Source organism: Lithobates pipiens, unplaced genomic scaffold, assembly GCF_037356315.1.
Source record: "Lithobates pipiens isolate NorthernLeopardFrog02 unplaced genomic scaffold, aLitPip1_a1.2 Scaffold_3, whole genome shotgun sequence".
NCBI classification, from domain to species: Eukaryota; Metazoa; Chordata; class Amphibia; order Anura; family Ranidae; genus Lithobates; species Lithobates pipiens.
This window is the reverse complement of record NW_027507790.1, coordinates 135,021,105-135,040,460: the sequence shown is the minus strand read 5'-3', so window position 1 is coordinate 135,040,460 and position 19,356 is coordinate 135,021,105. Positions and strand designations below refer to the sequence as shown.

At 46.1% G+C, this 19,356-nt stretch overlaps 1 protein-coding gene across 4 annotated transcripts in view; it reads left to right on the top strand.

Moving 5' to 3' along the window:
• The first annotated feature begins 3,315 nt into the window (after positions 1–3,315).
• The window catches only part of FER (FER tyrosine kinase), a 491,045-nt gene continuing 475,004 nt past the window's right edge, over positions 3,316–19,356 (top strand). For 2 of the 4 annotated variants that reach the window (XM_077462310.1, XM_077462308.1), the window contains exon 1: positions 3,316–3,400. The gene's annotated coding sequence lies outside the window, so the exon portion shown is untranslated. Of the gene's footprint in view, positions 3,441–19,356 lie in introns of all 4 variants that reach the window. The other 2 variants (XM_077462309.1, XM_077462307.1) reach the window with 1 other exon arrangement.

The following is a 19,356-nucleotide window of genomic DNA, read 5'->3' as shown; positions in this document are numbered from 1 at the left end:
AACCACACACTTTGCTTTTGCACTAATTCACCTGCAGCAAACCTTTTTAGCACAGCAATATGTTTACATACCTTTACGACAGGATTCAACAGAACTACTCCTGATTTTTTTAGTTATAACTTGTTTTGTTGTGTAATGATGTTCTATAAGCTGTGAAATAGCTAGGAATCCAGTGCCTTCAAACTTATATTGATTCTGTTCATAAGTGATTGGGGTAAGGTAGGGAAGAGGGGATAAAAAAAAACACATGTTACAGTTGTGAGAAATGGCAATCAAATGCTAAATATTTTCTGGAGCCGATATGAATTCTTCCTTTTAATTTCAATATATCGATGCAAAGACTACAGTAAGGGATTGTTTGAAAAAACTTTAAAAATATTTTTATTTATTTATTTTTATTTTTTTAGGGAGGATTTGAGCAGAATTTGCAACTGCTAATTTTATTTATTTATTTTTAAACTTAAAGCGGAGGTCCACCCTAAAGTGAACCTTCCGCTCATTGGAATCCTCCCCCCTCCGGCGCCACAATTGGCACCTTTCAGGGGGGAGGGGGGTGCAGATACCTGTACAGTACAGGTATCTGCACCCACTTCCTGCGTAGATTCTGCAGAAGGTACGCCCCTTTCCGCAGAATCTACACCCCTTTCTGAAAGTCCCCCGCTGCCTGCTGGGAAACACATGGATCCCAGAGACAGCGGGGACCATCCTTATTGCGCAGCGCGACTTGCGCATGCACAGTAGGGAACCAGGAAATGAAGCCAAAAGGCTCCACTTCCTGATTCCCATACCCAAGATTGCGGCGGCAGCACCCGAGACACGATCGAGAGATCGGCTTCAGGTGCCGACATCACGGGTGCGCTGGGCGGGTAAATGTCATTATTTTAAAAGTCAGCAGCTGCAGTATTTGTAGCTGCTGGCTTTTAAAAAAAAAAAAATGGCGGAACTCCCGGCGGACTCCCGCTTTAAGTTCCTGTCTAGCCTGTACTTGAGGGTAATACTATTAACTTGACCTAACTTGATCGTGGTCATGCAACTCTGTCCCCAAATAAAATGTATGTCCCTTTTTTTTTTCCCCACAAACAGAGCTTTCTTTTGGTTGTATTTGATCACCTCCTGTGGTTTTTACATTTTGCGCTTAAACAAAAAAAGACAGACAATTTTGGAAAGAAAAAACAATATTTTTTTACTTTCTGCTATAAAACGTTCCCTATAAAAATATGTAAAAGCAATCAAATGTCTTCATCAGTTTAGGCCAATTTGTATCCTGCTACATATTTTTTGGTAAAAAAAAAATCCCAATTAGCGTATATTGATTCGTTTGCAGAAAAGTTATTGCATCTACAAACTATGAGATAGATTTAGAGCCTTTTTTTTTTTTTTTAAACTAGTAATGGTAGCAATCAGTGATTTTTAGCAGGACTGCGACATTGCAGCAGACAAATTGGACATTAAGTGACACTTTTTGGGAACCAGTGACACCAATACCGCTAAAAAAAATGCACTGATCACTGTATAAATGACACTGTCAGGGAAGGGGTTAACATCAATCAAAGGGTTAAAAGTGTTCCCTGGGAATGCTTTCCAACTGTGCGGGGGGGATGCCGACGTTGGACAGAGAGAGAGATCTGTGTTCCTGATGAGTAGGAATCACGTATATCCCTCTTGCTCTGTTACAGAACGCCGTTCTGCCATTCCCCCACAACGATCGCAGGATCCGCTGATTGACTCCCGCTGTGCCCAATCACAGTGGTAGGGAGTCTCTGGTAGCGTGCACCCCAGACCAGGGAGAGCAAACAACGTACAGTTACATTGCTTCACGGAGGCCGGGCTGCCCTGCTGTAGTATATGTGGGCGGCCTGGAAGTAGTTAAAAAGTAGTTGTACAGGGTTTGCTTCTACTTGTGCTACATTTTGTTTGTCATTGGTTTTGTATACTAGAAAAAAAGAAAAAAGATGCAGCACGCTACTTAAGTGTTATTGTTTGGCTTGAAAAAAAGGTGGCAACCCTAGTCAGAGGAGAGCAAAGGTAAGTGCACTCCTGTGACCCACCAAAGAAGTAGAACCTGAAAGCTTTGTCCATGCTTTTCCTTTAACCCTTGCAGTGCAGGGACAGCTCCCCTAACAGGCAGTGGCCGTGGCCCCTCTCTCCTGCACCGCTCTATCACCATATATAAATTCATGCAATCTATCCATGGTCGCTGCTGACGCTCCCTGTTCAGGTGCATTTTTGGATGCCGCGCATCTGAATTACAGCGGCGGGGGTGTTTTTTGGAAGCATTTTCTGATTAGAGCCATAGGCTCTAATAGGCGCCCACAAAGGTGAATGCTGTTCACTCAGCTGTGTGTTAGCCAAGTGAAGGAATTTGCTTTGCTAACACTGAATCTGCCTCTCAGGCAATCCTGTTACTGGTCACCTGATTGGCTGAAACATCAGGCACTGTGATTGGATGCCTGAGAGAGGACGGAAGAAGACATGGAGGACGTGCAGGAGACCGCCGCTGACCCGCTCCGAAAAACAGGTAAATGCCGTGTGGCATCTGATGGGGCACACTGGTGGCATCTGATGGGGCACAGTAGTGGCAATTGATGGGGCACAGTAGCGGCAATTAATGGGCACACTGGCGGCTTTTGGGGCACAGTAGCAGCAATTGATGAGCACTCTGGCAGCATTTGATGGGGAACAGTAGTGGCAATTGATGGGCACATTGGCATAAATCAGTGGGCACAGTGTAAGCAATTGATGGCATAGTGGATGCATTTGATGGGCACAGTGGCTGCGTTTGATGGCAAGGGGACAGCGTTTAATGGGCACAGTAGCTGCATTTGATGGCAAGGTGACAGCGTTTGATGGGCACAGAAGCTGTGTTTGATGGCAAGGTGACAGCGTTTGATGGGCACAGAAGCTGTGTTTGATGGCAAGGTGACAGCGTTTGATGTGCACAGTAGCCGCGTTTGATGTTTTTTTTTTTTCAGTTTGTTTGCGCCCCCCAAAAATTTTGAGCACCCGCCGCCACTGCTAACAGGGAATATTTGTGCTCTCTCTGGAGTTGAGCTTTAGACCTGGATCATGTAAAGGGGTGTGCACCCTTCTGAGCACACATTCCAGCTGCTGGCCTCCTTCCCTCCCTCATACTCCCCAATGGTGTCACTGTGAAGTCCAGCAGAGTCAGGCAGCAGCACGTCCAGCATTCCATGTTTACACACAGCCAATGGGAATCACATGACCCATCCCTGTCCATCCTGGACGCTAAATGACTTCCTCCGCCTGCTCTGATTGGCTATGTTGTCTCCGGTCCCCTCCTCTATCCTATCGTTTCATTGGCTGGCGCGCTGACGCTGCTGTCCGGTGACGCGCTGCCTGTCGGGATCCGTGGTGTCGGTACAGGCGGAGGTTCCGGGCGGTGAGCTGGGATCGGGGAGGCGGGATACCGGCAAGTTCGGGTGTGTGCTGTGTGACGGGAATGGGATGTTCCCGGAGGAGGGTGGAGGGGAGAGGGCTGATTGTTCTCTATTATAGGGAATGGATATAGGAGGTGCTGCACCGCCCTCACTCCTCACCCTGCACGGTGGTGGCCGAGTGTTGTGTGTGCAGGCCGGTCCCTGCAATGTCCCTGTCACAGATCCCTATTGTCAGCATGGAGTGCCTGCTTCACCACAGCAGGGTGGAGGGCAGCACCTTGTACAACTGGTTCCTGGTGTTTGGGGAAGGACATTCTTCAAGAGTGAATGTATACCTATCACTGTCCTGGGTGAATGTTGTCATTGACTCAGATCGAAGTTTTTGCAAACCGTGTAATGCCACCGCACCAAACCTATCAACAATACACACCCTGCCTTTTGTGTCATCTTCACTAATCTACCTATGTTACATCACACCCCACTGCGGCCATCATCACCGTACATCACACCCCTCTGCGTTCATCATCACCGTACATCACACCCCCACTGCGGTCATCATCACCGTACATCACACCCCTCTGCGTTCATCATCACCGTACATCACACCCCAACTGCGGTCATCATCACCGTACGTCACACCCCACTGCGGTCATCATCACCGTACGTCACACCCCACTGCGGTCATCATCACCGTACGTCACACCCCACTGCGGTCATCATCACCGTACGTCACACCCCACTGCGGTCATCATCACCGTACGTCACACCCCACTGCGGTCATCATCACCGTACGTCACACCCCACTGCGGTCATCATCACCGTACGTCACACCCCACTGCGGTCATCATCACCGTACGTCACACCCCACTGCGGTCATCATCACCGTACGTCACACCCCCACTGCGGTCATCATCACCGTACGTCACACCCCCACTGCGGTCATCATCACCGTACGTCACACCCCCACTGCGGTCATCATCACCGTACGTCACACCCCCACTGCGGTCATCATCACCGTACGTCACACCCCACTGCGGTCATCATCACCGTACGTCACACCCCACTGCGGTCGTCATCACCGTACGTCACACCCCACTGCGGTGGTCATCACCGTACGTCACACCCCACTGCGGTGGTCATCACCGTACGTCACACCCCACAGGGTTTATTATGTTGCATCATCTCACTGTGGACTTCACTGTATTTCACACCCCACTGGGTTTATTATGTTACGTATTGTGGTACTCCACATACTATGTGGTTTATTATGTTACAACACGCTTACTTGCCTTTTTATGTTACAGGACCCCCATTGAATTTGTTACACCCATTAGGTTTAATACATTGCATAACACCCAGGTTAGAGACCCCATTAGCTTTTTATTCTATGTTACAGGACCTAAAGACCCTGTCACCCTGCCCATTTAGTTCAGAGTGACTGTGCATGGGTCTCTTCTTGGCTTACTGATACTTACCTTGTCAGCGCACCCCTGTCTCGTCTTGTTCTGCCAGAACCTGGGCTGAAATCCCCAGCGTCAGACTCTAGGGCAGTGATGGTGAACCTTGGCACCCCAGATGTTTTGGAACTACATTTCCCATGATGCTCTTGCACTCTGCAGTGTAGTGGAGCATCATGGGAAATGTAGTTCCAAAACATCTGGGGTGCCAAGGTTCACCATCACTGCTCTAGGGAGACATCACTCCCTTGGTCCTGTGGCTGTGTTTGAGCTCTTGGTAACACCCAGCCCTTCCATGTATGGGGAGCATGTTGCCTTCTCCCCGTTTGCAGTGCTTGGTCCAGTTACCAGGGCAAAGCACTGTAAAATATGGAAAGGGCAAAGGGCAATAGCCCTGTGTAAAATCTGCCACTGACAAAGAATGTAGAGGGGTTGGATCCAGTGATAATTAACAAAGGGGGACGGGATGCAGGGAGGAGAATATCTCTGGGTGGGTGAAGGTTACTTTGTAGCATATGTAGAGTTCTTTACCTTTTGCCCGCAGTCACATAGGGCTGAAGGGTATTAAGTGAAACAGTTACCTGTAGCTAGGGACAGATGATCGCCCCTGGGTAATACACAACAGCTCGTGTCTAGGGATGATACTCTGTCTATAACCACGGGTAATTTCTGCCTGTGTATTTACTTCCGAACACCTGCAGACAGCTGCAGCTGCCTGTTGTCATTTTGTACTGGCTGTGGCTGTCCACACATAACTGTACTTTTCAGCACAGTTTGCAACATACTTGCCATACCATGGCTGCTTTGGCCATATGAATGAGGCCTTACAGTGACATTTACAGGATGAGCTTCAGGCTCAGGCAGTACTGATGCACTTAGATTTAGCAAAATATTAAGAGTAAAGCTGCAGAGGCATCAATGCTCACATAATGTTATGACAGGTACCCTGCTCCCACTTGCGTTCGGTCCACCTTGGCGACTCGAGCTGAAGTTCTCCTCTCCTCCTCCCTCTTTGCAATTTTCTGGGGCACATCACAGGTCACAGAAGATTGCCCAGCCATTGAGATGGCGCAGTGCGCGCCCAGGTGTGTGAAGCCTCAAGCTGTCACGTACGGGTGCCCACACTAGTGATGCAGATTGCTGGAGATAAGCGGGAGTTTAGGCGGCTTCATCGCGGGACCATGGGGCACGTGAGTGTGTGTTTATTAAGTCAGCAGCTTTTTGTAGCTGTTGACTTTAAATAAACACAAAACCGAGTGGAACTCTGCTTTAAACAGTTTTTTTCAGCAAGGTTTCCTGTAAAAAGTGGATTTTGTTTTAGGCTGCATTCGCACTACAGCGTTTTGAATCGGACAGATTTTCTGGTGCATGTTGCCGTGATTGCAGCGTGTTTTATTGTGCCAAAATCGTGGCGCACCCGCATCGCGATTTGAGGGGTTATTCAAATGGATGGCGTCTAAAAATGCGAGTCACGTGTTTTGTCATTGCTACCTTGGCGCTGTCAAATGGCAGGAAGATTTGTAGCAAATCTGCCTGCTATTCAAAACTCTGTAGTGTGAAAGCAGCCTCAGTTTTTGTTATTTTTGTGTTTTATTCATTTATTTATTTTTATTAACCACTTCACACCCGGGCCAATTCTGACATTTCTTTCCTACATGTAAAATTAATCTTTTCTTTTCTTTTTTTTTTGCTAGAATATTACATACAACCCCCGAACATTCTATATATTATTTTTTTTTTAGCAAAGACCCTAGAGAATACAATGTCGGTCATTGCAACTTTTTATCTCGCACGGTATTTGCGCAGCAATGTTTCCAACACGTTCATGCTTTGAAAAAACCCGTAAAATTAGCCCAATTTGTTTGCATAATGTGAAAGATGAAGATTTGCCGAGTAAATAGATACCCAACATGTCACACTTCAAAATTGCACGCGCTCGTGGAATGGCACCAAACTTTGGTACTTAAAAATCCCCATAGGCGACTCTTAAATTTTTTTTACTAGTTACATGTGTTGAATTAGAGGAGGTCTAGGGCTATAATTATTGCTCTCGCTCTAACATTTGCGGCAATTCCTCACATGTGTGGTTTGAACACAGTTTTCATATGTGTGTGTTCGCTTCTGCATACGAGTTCACGGGGACAGGGGTGCTTTTTTTTATTAATTTTAGTTTTATTTTTTTAGTTTGACACTTAAAAAATAAAAAAAAAATTAACACTTTTATTGCTATTACAAACATTCCTTGTAATAGGAATATCGGACCTCTTTGCAGTGAGATGTGGGGTTAATAAGACCCCACATCTCACATCTAGGCTGGGAAGCCTAAAATAAAAAATAAATAAAAAAAAAAACGATCACGGCTTCCCAGCCTAGATGTGAGATGTGGGGGGCCTTAGGCTGGGCATGACGTCCTAACATCGCGCCCGGCCTCTTAGCGATCATAGAGACTCTGGCGACCATCTGGCCCGCCAGAAATCTCTATGATCACCATCCAGGGCCAGTGGATCCTGTGTCCGACTCATCGATGGAAGCGGTGAGTCGGTTGAAGCACCGGATTGCGGCGGGAGGGGGGAGGCGTCCCCTCCTGCCACCCGTGAGAAATATCAAGCGGCGGAACAGCCGCTGTGATCTTTCTTACGGTGTAGGGAATCGACGGCTGAAAAAGCCGATATCTGAATGATGTCTGTAGCTACAGGCATCATTCAGATATATCCCCGGAAAGTCAAGGACGGCCCTCTGGCGCGAAGTGGTTAAAAAAATATTTATTTTGGCTATGTATGTGTGTGTGTATGTGTGTAATATATAATTTTTTTTTTCAATTAACGTTTTATTGGTCGGGGGTATGTATGTTTATATGTCGATGATACTGTGCCAAATTCACATGTTACTAGTCTTATGATCTTGGAGCGGTCTTTCCTTTGCCACCTCATTATTAGAAAGGGAAAAAAAAACAGTAAAGTGGAAGAACATTGAGCACCTAAACCACTACTCATTATGTTTTTAATATTCACAATCGCTTCACTTTTAAAAGAGCAACTGTCATCTCTGTCCCGCTGTTGACTCACTGACAGTTGCATTCACTTTAATGGGACGGCTGGCGATGCAGCAGTGACACGACAAGGTGAGGGATGTGGCAGCAGCAGGTGAATGGATGCCCGCTAACAGGCGCTGCCATGATGGATCTGAAATGACAGGTTCTCTTTAAATGTAAGGACGTATTCTTGCTGGTAGTCATAATCTTTTCTGTTTGCAAACAAAATTAAAGTTTCCTATTTTTAGAATAATAACCTGTCTGGTTAGTAAAACAGCGATATAAGAAACAATTCAGTCATGCAGTTTGAAGTGTACATACATTTGCAAAACATTGGGATAAAGGAATATTCTTGAACTTTGTTTTATGCATCAATGCAGTGCACGTTATCTCAGCTTGGATTCTTTGTATAAGTTTACAAAAAATTTCAGCCTCATGCTACATAAATAACTTAACTCAATTTCATCCTGAATAAATTCAATTATTAATGTATCATAAATAGAATACCATCTTTAGATAGATTTTTACTCCAAGAGCATTTTATTAACCACTTGCTTACTGGGCACTTAAACCCCCCTCAGTCCCAGACCAATTTTCAGCTTTCAGTGCTCTCACATTTTGAATGACAATTACTCAGTCATGCAACACTGTAACCAAATGATTTTTTTGTCCTTTTCTTCATACCAATAGAGCTTTCTTTTGGTGGTATTTGATCACCTCTCGGTTTTTTATTTTCTGCGCTATAAATGAAAAAAGACCGAAAATTTTGAAAAAAAATGAATTTTTCTTCGTTTCTGTGACAAAATTTAGCAAATTAGCAATTTTTCTTCATAAATTTTGGCCACAATTTATACTACTACACATCTTTGGTAAAAATAACCCAAATTTTTGCATATTATATGATCTGTGTGAAATTTATAGAGTCTACAAGCTATGGTGCAAATCATAAAGATTTGCAAAAAAAGATCACATCTGATGTACTAAGGCCTATCTCCATTCTTGAGACCCTAACAAGCCAGGAAAGTACAAATGCCCCCCAAATGACCCCTTTTTGGAAAGTAGACATTCCAATGTATTTAGTAAGAGGCATGGTTAGTTATTTTAAGTTGTAATTTTTTCCCACAATTCTTTGCAAAATTAAGATTTTTTTTTTTTCCCCACAAAATTTTCATTGTAATAGCTTATTTCTCCCACACGGAATGTGCATACCACAAATAACACCCCAAAATACATTCTCCTACTCCTCCTGAGTATAACGATACCACATGTGTGAGACTTTCGCACAGCCTGACCACATACAGAGGCCTAATTTTGAAGTAGCACCTTCAGGCATTCTAGGAGCATAAATTACACATTTCATTTCTCAACCACCTATTACAGTTTTGAAGGCCCTGGAACACCAGGGCAATGGAAACGTCCAGAAAATGACCCCATTTTGGAAAGCTAACACCCCAACGTATAATCTATGAGGCATAATGAGTCTTTTCAATGGTTCATTTTTTTCCAGAAGTTTTTGGAAAATGTGGAAAAAAAATGAAAACGCATTTTTTTTTTTTTTTTTTACACAAAGTTGTCCGTTTATAAGATATTTCCAACACATAGCATTTACATAGCAAAAATAACACCCCAAAATACATTCTACTACTCCTCCTGAGTATGGCAATACCACATGTGTGAGACGTTTACACAGCCTGGCCACATACAGAGGCGCAACATGCAAGAAACACCGTCGGCGTTCCAGGGACACATAGCCTGCACATACCAAGAATTACACCCCCAAATACATTATGCTGAGCAAAGGGTAAAGAAAAGATTACCTGTGGTTTTAGAAGCGCAGTTGTCCACAGGAGGATATCACTGGTCCAGGCAGCAGGCAGGGACTTGGTCAGCAACAGCGAACACAGTTTTTTAGGCAGCAGGCAGGGATACTGTCCATATTACAGTCCAGGGTTAGTGCAGAGATGTCAGCAGTGCCACAAATATTGGTCCTGGTAGTAGGCAGGTCCTTGTGGTGTGGTCAGTGCGGCATGATGGCAGTAAGTCCTGCAGACAGAAGTAGAGCCTCGTTCAGGACAGAATGGGGATAGGGGTAGAGGCTTCTCCCTCCCAAATCTCTTTGAAGCCTCCGAGTCTCCAGACCCTAATCTAGGAATAAGAAAACAAAGAAAATTGTTTTATTCTTCCAGAAAAACTATACTGGAGCCCCTCACATATGTGAGACCCCGTGTTGAATCCCACTAGTCCAGTTGCAGAATACAAGATCAGTCCAAGAGGCAGGCAAATATCGTGGTCAAACAGTCCAGGATCAGTTCCAGATCAGGCAGAGGTATGTACAGAATCGTTAGGCAGAAGCATGGTCGAATAACAGTCCAGGGTCAGTTCCAGATCAGGCAGCGGTATGTACAGAATCGGCAGGTATAAGAGTGGTCAAATAACAAGGCAGGGTCAGTTACAGAGCAGGCAGTGGCATAAGGGGTGTGAAGGTGTATGAAGGCAGGAACTGAGGATTATGTTTACCATACTTCACTAAAAATTTATTGAAGTATGGTAACGCCGAAAACAGTCGCCTATACAGAGGCCTGGTTGGGAAGGACATTGTGCACAATAATAAGATGTGTCTCTTCTGACTCCTGCTCTGGTACACACCTTACATCTTTTTTGGCGTCTTTTGCCTGTTGGTTTGGGGGGGATTTTATCCGGAAAGTGGCGCTCGGAGAGTCGACTAACAACGTCTGATCTGATATTTTCTGGTGGGCCGTTTGGGAAAATAAGGGCAGTGAAAACTTCCTCCTGGTTGCCAAAGAAACGTTTGGGGTTTTGGGTGGCGTTGCGGTAAATGACATATGAATTATAAATGGCCAATTGAAAAAAATAAATTGCTACTTTTTTGTACCAATGGTATGTCCGTCTTGTGACCAGATATGGTTCCATCATTTGGTCGTTGAAGTCGACTCCTCCCATGAACAAATTATATTCGGAAATGCATTTGGGTTTCTTTACGGGGCCATTCCTTCTGGGGATTTCCACGAAGGTATCGTTGTGGATAGAAGATAACAACATGTATACATCCCTTCTGTCCCTCCACTTCACTGCTAGAACCTCCTTGTTTCTAAGGCCGCGTACACACGGGCGGACTGTCTGGCCAACTAAGTCCGTCAGACAATCCGACAGACAGTCCGTCCTACTTTTGAATGAACGGACTTGACCACACACGATGAACAGACAGTCCGCTGAAAGCTTGCGCGATGACATGTACAGCACGTACGACGGGACTAGAAATACGACATCCAATACACTGCAATGCAACCTTCGGCCATGTAAATCCTTTCTGAGCATGCGCCATACTTAGTCCGTCCAACTTGCCTACACACGAGCGGACTGTCCGCTGAAACCAAAGTTGGACGGACAATATTACGGAAATTCCGAAAGACTTAGTCTGCCAGACTGTCCGCTGAAAAAGTCTGCTGAAGCCCACACACGAGCGGACTGTCCGCTGAAACACGTTTCAGTGGACCAAGTCCGTCAGACAGTCCGCCCGTGTGTACGCGGCCTTAGACTTGCGGTTTCTCCTTTCCGCAGCTTCTTGTTCACCAGACTTTGAGGAAAGCCCTTCCGATTCTTTTTTACAGTGCCACATGCTGGCGTCTTCTTCCGGTGAAGGTTGTGGAACAGGGGCAGAGATGTGTAGAAGTTATCTACATAGAGGTGGTAGCCTTTATCCAGTAGGGGGTATATGAGGTCCCAAACAATTTTTCCGCTGGATCCTAAGTAGTCCGGACAATTAGGGGGCTGTAGCTGGGTGTCCTTCCCTTCGTACACCTTGAATGAATATGTGTACCCTGTGGCTCGGTCACATAATTTGTAGACCGTCACCCCATAGCGGGCCCTTTTGCTGGGCATAAATTGCTTCATTCTAAGCCTGCCACTAAATTTAATAAGGGACTCATCCACACATATGTGTTGGTCCGGGGTAAACAATTTGGGGAATATTTCTGAAAAATAATCTAGTATTGGTCGAATTTTGTAAAGCCGGTCATAATTTGGATCATTTCGTGGAAGGCACTGGGAATTGTCACTGAAATGTAAGAACCTCAGGATCATCTGATATCTGGTTCTGGGCATTACCGCGGAGAAGAGCGGTGAGTGGTGGAGGGGGTGGGTTGACCAGTAGTTACGTAATTGATTTTTTTTGTTTAGTCCCATATTAAATGTGAGGCCTAAAATTAGCTTGAACTCCTCCACCGTTAGGTCTCTCCATTCGTAGGGACGGGCATAATAGGAGGTCGGATTTTGAAAAATAAATTGTTGTGCATACAGTTTGCACTGGGCCACAATTGACGCCAACATGTCCTCCGTAAAAATTAAATTAAAAAAATCTATAGGGCTAAAATTCTCCGTGTCCACCTGGACTCCTGGCTGGGCGGTGAAAGGGGGAACATTGGCCTCTCCTGAATTAGGAGGAAGCCACAAGGGGTTCTGAAGGGCATAGGGAAGGCCAGCATGGCTCCTAACCCTTTGGGGCTGAGATGACACCCCACTGGTACTTGGCCTTTCTTGCTGGGGCACTGCGGTGCTGGTGGACGGCACTGCGGTGCTGGTGGATGGCACTGCCTCACTAGAATGCCTTCGCTTGATGGGCCGGATATCTTCCTCCTCGGATTCAGTCAGTGTTTCACTGCTGAGGACTGGCTCATAATTTACGTCGGCTTCAGAATCCGAATCCGAAAAGGAATCTGAAGAGAGCTCCCCGTTGCTCTCGTCGGCTGTGGAAATAATTTGGTACGCCTCCTCAGCGGAAAAGACACGTTTAGCCATGGTAGCACTGATGAGGTGGCACAGATGGGCGCTTTTGAGGTGGCACAAATGGGCAGTGATGGGTCGGCACAGATGTGCAGATTTATTGCACGGATGTGCACTGCTGAGGCGGCAGATGGGCACTGCTGAGTCGGCGCAGATGGGCACTGCTGAGTCGGCGCAGATGGGCACTGCTGAGTCGGCGCAGATGGGCACTGCTGAGTCGGCGCAGATGGGCACTGCTGAGTCGGCGCAGATGGGCACTGATTTATTGCACGGATGTGCGCTGATAAGGCAGCAGATGGGCACCGATTGGTACAGATGGGCACCGATTGGCACTGGCGGTGCACAGGTGGGCACTGGCGGTGCACAGGTGGGCACTGGCGGGGTAGATCTGGGCACTGGCGGGGTTTATATTAGCACTGGCACGTTTATATTAGCACTGGCAGGGTTTATATTAGCACTGGCACGTAGAGACCACTCACTCACTGTTATCTGTCTCCTCACACGCTATCGCTGTGTGAGGAGACACATTCGGCAATGGGTGATGATCTCATTTGTTTACATTTGAGATCATCACCCATTGGAGGCGGCGATCGCGCTGTAAACGGCTGCTGTGATTGGCCGTTTACAGCGATCTGTGATTGGCTGTGTCCAGGGGACACGGCCAACACAGATTTTCCCCGATGCGCGCTCCCGGGAGCGCGCGGGGAGCTCTTAAAGGGGACGACGTCAATAGACGTAGTCCCGGAAATTGAGATCCGCGCTGTAGCCGTCATTTGACTATAGCGCGGATCTCAAGTGGTTAAAACAAACTTGATAAAATCAGAAATATTGATTTAAATCAACAAAATCTGATTTTTTTTTTTTTTTTTTAAATCATTGATTTATATCCACCCTGACCCTCGGCCACTTGTATTTCTCAATTAACTTTTAGGGTGCTGGTGATTGTCCTCATAGCTAATTGATCTTCCTCCTCAGGTATCTGCCTGCCGGTATTGGATGTATGGATAGATGGTTATCTTTCTATACACTGCAGGTGCCAGACATTGCAATGCTCTGCAGGCTTTTAAAAAAAAAAATGCACTTTTTTCCTTTTTTTTTATTTTATTTATTTTTTTCAAATGCTTAACTTAGCCTTTAGAGTGACACAACATTCTGGTTTTAAAAAATGAAAATTCAGTTTAAGTACCTTTTTTTTTTTTTTTTATTTCGCGTTGTATAAGGCGACCGGGCATATAAGACGACCCCCTAATCTTAGATTTTTAAGCGGTTTTTTTCCTGTACTTGTCGTATAAGACAACCCCCCCCCCCCCTCCTTCCGAGGCCTCCGCTTCATATTTCTTCCTTTTTGCTGGAGCTGGCGCCATATGCTTCTTCGTGCTTTTGCTGGAGCCAATCACTGCAAGCAATGTATTCTATTAATGAATACAAAGCCTGCTTGGATTGGCAGAGGCTGCAACATCCTCGGCCTGTGCCTCTCTGACTCCCAAACCCAATCCGAGCAGGCTACAGAGTAGCCTGCTTGGGTTGGCAGAGGTTGTTACTCCAATCCGTGCAGGCTCTGTATTCATTTGAATACATTGCTCAGCGGTATATGCTGTATGTAGCCGAAGCTACATACAGTATTATCAAACATCCAGCAGGCATCCAAGGGGCTGACCCGGCGTATAAAATGACTCATGCTTTTTGGCCAGTTTTTTTACGTGTAAAAGGGTGTCTTATACGCCAGAAAATACGGTATGAATTCTCAAAGTGGAAGTAAAGTCCACATTTTAACTTGTATCTACAGGGCAAGCCTATAATAAGGCTTACCTGTAGGTAACAGTGTATGTCTTGTAAATTTGCACTGGTTAGAATACATTCACACAGCATGCAGCTGGTGACATCACGGGCGCATGCACTCTGAAGGGATGGCATACCCATACGTGGGAATGACATTTTTGTTGCCCCAGGCCATTAATACAGCTGAAGTGTGTCAACTCGGGACAAAGACCTGGTGAATATGGAAGCATTGGGGTGCTGTGACAACGCTGCGCTGGATGGCTCTGTGCCCAGGTAAGTCTGTCATAATGTGCTCGTATGTGGTGCATACCTGCAGGTGGGGCCCACATTTTTACATCTTTCTGACAGATTACTACTACTTTAAACGTACCTAATAGTGCTCTCAGCCTCCTCCAAATCTTTTATTTGCTGCTGAGGTTTGTGTGTTATTCTCCATGGTACCACTGTGTATAGGAACATATTCATCCTCTCTTACTTGCTTCTTTGAGGTGGGCTAGGGGCTATGAACTATGGGAATAGTAGGGTGCATAGAGAAGAGCCCATGTCCACAGCTTATGTGCGCTGCTTGTTCCAAACAGGTGAGGTTGAAAAGATGTTCAGGAGTTTACAGAGCTCATTGCAAGGAAGCAGAAAAACACAGTAAGAGAAAATTAATGGAAAATAGATTACAGGTCTATTACCCAGTGCAGGTCTCAAAATTTAAGTTCTGAGCTGCTAGCCAGACCTTAAAAGTTACCATTTATACTCGAGTATAAGCCAAGGCACCTCACTTTACCACAAAAAACTGGGAAAACTTATTGGCTCGAGTATAAGCCTAGGGTGGGAAAATGCAGCAGCTACTGAGTAAGCAGTGCCCATCTGTAGCTGTACCTTTCATTACTAAAACAGAGTGTGTATCCCGCTGTGTTATGCAGTCTGTTCGACCGGCTATTGTAACAAAGCCCCGCCTCCTCCTCTTCAGTGATAGACGGAACGCTAATACAGTTTCCCAGCATTGTATCAGTGTTCCTCTATCACTGACGAGGAGGAGGCGGGGCTTTCTTACAATAGATGGGCGAGCAGATTGCATAACACAATGCTCTTTTAGTAATGAAAGGTACGGTTCACTCGAGTATAAGCCAAGGGGGGGGGGGGGGGTTTCAGCTGAAAAACTCCACTTATACTCAAGTATATACAGTACTCGCCACCAGTTAACCCACCCAACATCTACCCTGTCCCGCCTCTAAACATGCCCTTGTAAATTATCTCCTGAAATTACACTGTTAGAAGTTTTATACAGATTTTTTATTTTTTTGGGGAAAACCAACTTTATTAAGTACATACGGTTACAAACATATTCAACACTCAGTAAAACAAACTCATGAAACAGAGTAATGGCATAGCAGTACAAGCCTATCAGATGTTACAGAGTCCTCAGAATACACAACTAACATATCATGCCGTGATCGACCAGGGGAAAATGCACTTGTTATACCATACCCCTACCCCCCTTCAAGTAGGTAGTTTTCCTGTTTCCTTTTTTTTTTACCCTGTGTCGCATTGCCGATTCATCCTGACGTTGCTGTAGTTAGCCCATGCATTTATCCAGTTTTACATACAGGTTTCCCCATCACCTATCCATCTGTCCCATATTTTGGAAAACTTTTGTAAACAGCCCCTGTGTTGATATATCAATTTTTTAAACGGCAGCATGTTGTTGACATCCCTTTTCCAGTCGCCAATAGTTGGAGGAGAACTCCTCATCCACATAGAGGCTACTGCCTTCCTTGCTACAAACACGGTTTCGTGGATAAATGTTGCTTGATTTTGTCAATATCGATGTCTGGCAGCAGTCCCAAGATACATAGTCTTGGGCCTGGTGCCACCGGAGAGCCCATGACATTGTGTAAGAATTGAACTACCTGTAGCCAGTATGGCTGCAATTTATCACATTCCCAGATTTGGTGATAGAACGTACCGGGGTTGTGACCACAAGCCGGACAGCTTGATGATTGGTCCGGTCTGAATTTAGCAAGTTTCTGTGGCGTGAGGTATGATCTGTGGATAATGTATAGTTGTGTCAGTCTATCAGAGAGCTTGTGAGACATCTTCGGGACATTATCTAGGATTTCATCCCAGTCAGTGTCGGTAATGTCCCCCAGGTCTGGTTCCCAGTTTGCCTTGGCTTTTTGGACTACTGCTACTGTCTTGGGGAGGTGAAGTGTGGAGTAGAGATTGGAAATCAGTTTTCTGGAGTCTGCGTCTAGGAGTATATCAATGAGCGGGGGGCGTGTAAGAGACAGCTCTGTATTGCTAAATTGGGCTTTCAACGCATGGCGCAAATGGAGGTAGCCAAACTGTAGGCGCCGCGGTAATGCAAATTCCTCCTGGAGAGAGCGAAATGACTTCGGACCCAGCTCCGTCATCACCTGATATAAATATACCACCCCGTATGAAGCCCAAAGTCCCGCATCAGGGAGCTGTTGTAGTTCCACCAAATGGATGTTGGCCCAGAGTGGTGTGTGTGAGTAGATGTGCCCTATATTTAATTTCCTTAAGGCTGTTTCCCAGGTTTTTTGATGGTGTTCCAGCATGCCATCATTATATCTACAAGGCCGCCTGTGTACTTGTCCGCCCCTGAAGATGGCCTGCAGTGGGGTCATTATAGGATTACCCGGGTTGTCTCCTACCAGGGCTCGATATCTAGAGGCCTCTGTTGTATTAAAATAGTGAAGATGGGATAACTGTGCTGCAATGTAATATTCTTGTAAGTCCGGGAGCGAGGCTCCCCCCATGTTCGCGGGATTTTTAAGCGTCTGCCAGGCCAATTTATGCCGGCTGTGACCCCATACAAAAGTGTTGAGGATGCTCTCCAGTTTTTTAAATAATCTAAGAGGGAGACGTAGCGGGGCGTGCCAGACCATGTATAGAATTTTGGGCAATAGTACAATTTTCACTAAGTTGATCCTGCCCATGACCCCCAAAGGCAATTTGGTCCAGGCATGTGTCTTAAGTTTGAGCAGCATAAATAGGGGTTCTATATTACGTGTGCAGTAGTCCCTCAGGTCTCTGGTGACCTGCACCCCCAGGTATTTAATCTCCCCCACCCTCTGCAAAGGAAGTTCTGGGGTGTTCTGTGGTGGTGGAAACTGGTCGATAGGGAGAATTTGAGACTTATCCCAGTTCATACGTAGCCCTGAGTAATTGCCCATGCGTTCAATGATGGTCAGTGCAGCCCGGAGAGATGGACCTTGGTCAGCCAAATATAAGAGCGGGTCGTCCGCGTAAAGACCTATTTTGTCCAATGTATTTCCAACACACAGGCCTTCTATATCTGGGGACGCCCTAATAGCCATGGCCAGAGGTTCTGCCGCCAGGGCATACAGGAGAGGGGACAGGGGACAGGGGACATCCCTGTCTAGTTCCTCTCTCCAGTGGGAACTGCTCTGACATCCACCCATTGACAAAAACTCTAGCCTTAGGCGACTGGTATAGGATACGTATCCATTTCTGGAAGTTGGGTCCGAATCCGAAGCTACCAAGGCATTCCCACAGGTAGGGCCATTCTACCGAGTCGAACGCTTTCGCTGTGTCTAATGCCACAATGACTCGCGAGCCCGCATTGTCATGGCGCGCCTGTAGGTTCATAAACAACCGCAGTATGTTCATAGCCGTGTTCTTCCCCAGCATAAATACGGTTTGATCGGGGTGGACAAGAGACAGTATAACTTGATTTAGCCTAGTGGCCAAGATCTTCGCCAAGATCTTGATATCCACTTGTAACAGGGATATAGGTCTGTAGGATTCAGGGTATCCCGGATCCTTCCCTGGCTTGGGGAGTACTATAATTTGCGCCTCTTGCATAGATAGGGGGAGAACCCCTTCGCTAAATATGTTATGGTATAGTTTTGTCAGAGTGGGGGTAAGAACTTCGGAGAAGGTTATATAAAATTCTAGGGGTAGGTCATCTAGGCCTGGGGCTTTGGACTTGGCTAGTTGAGAAACTGCCTCTGCTACCTCCTCACTAGATATAGGGGCTTCCAGCATCTTAACTTGGTCAACATTGAGCCTCGGGAAATCTATCGCGTGTAGTTCTGCTTGTATGTCCTGCCTCGTGTGTGTAAGGTGAGACCGATACAGCTCCCGGTAGAAAGTCCTGAACATATCGGCCACAAAGGCGGGGTCTGTGACCCCCGCGCCCTGTGGAGTCCGTAAGGAAACCACCACCGGGGGTTTGTCATTTTAGGTTTGAAAGGTATGCTAGGAGTCTTCCGGCCCTCTCCCCGTGTTCAAATACCCGCTGTCTGCTGAAGAATATATGTTGTTTAGCTTTCTCCATATGGAGCTGGGACACTAGTCTAGACTGTAATTTAACCTGTCGTAGTTTGTCTGCATTGGGGTCAGCATTGTAGGCTAGTTCCAGCTCTTGTAATTTGGTCGTGGATAGCTACACAGCTAGGCCCGAAGAGCGTTTCAAGCTGTCAATTTTTCTGGACAGTAACCCACGAACATGGTCTTTAAACCCATCCCACTCCGTCGGGTCAGTGTATGTAACTCCGGTCTCGCACAGTATATGGCTGAGCTCTCCTGCAATGGCCTCTATATCCAGTAGGCTAGATAGCCAGAAAGGATTGAGCCGCCATACCCGCTTAGGCGCTGATCCTGGGAGCACGATAGTCACCCAGCATGGGGAGTGATCCGTGAGGGTCCGCGGTGCCATCCCCGATCCCCCCCACCCTGGGCAGCAGTATATTGGAGAGCAAAATAAGATCTATCCTAGACATCGTACCATGACTTGTGGAATGGAAGGTATATGCTCTGGTGGTTGGGTGTTGGTGACGCCAAGCGTCTGTTAATACAAATTCCGACATCAGTTTGCCAAATCGGGTTAAGTTATGTCCGTCAGACTGCT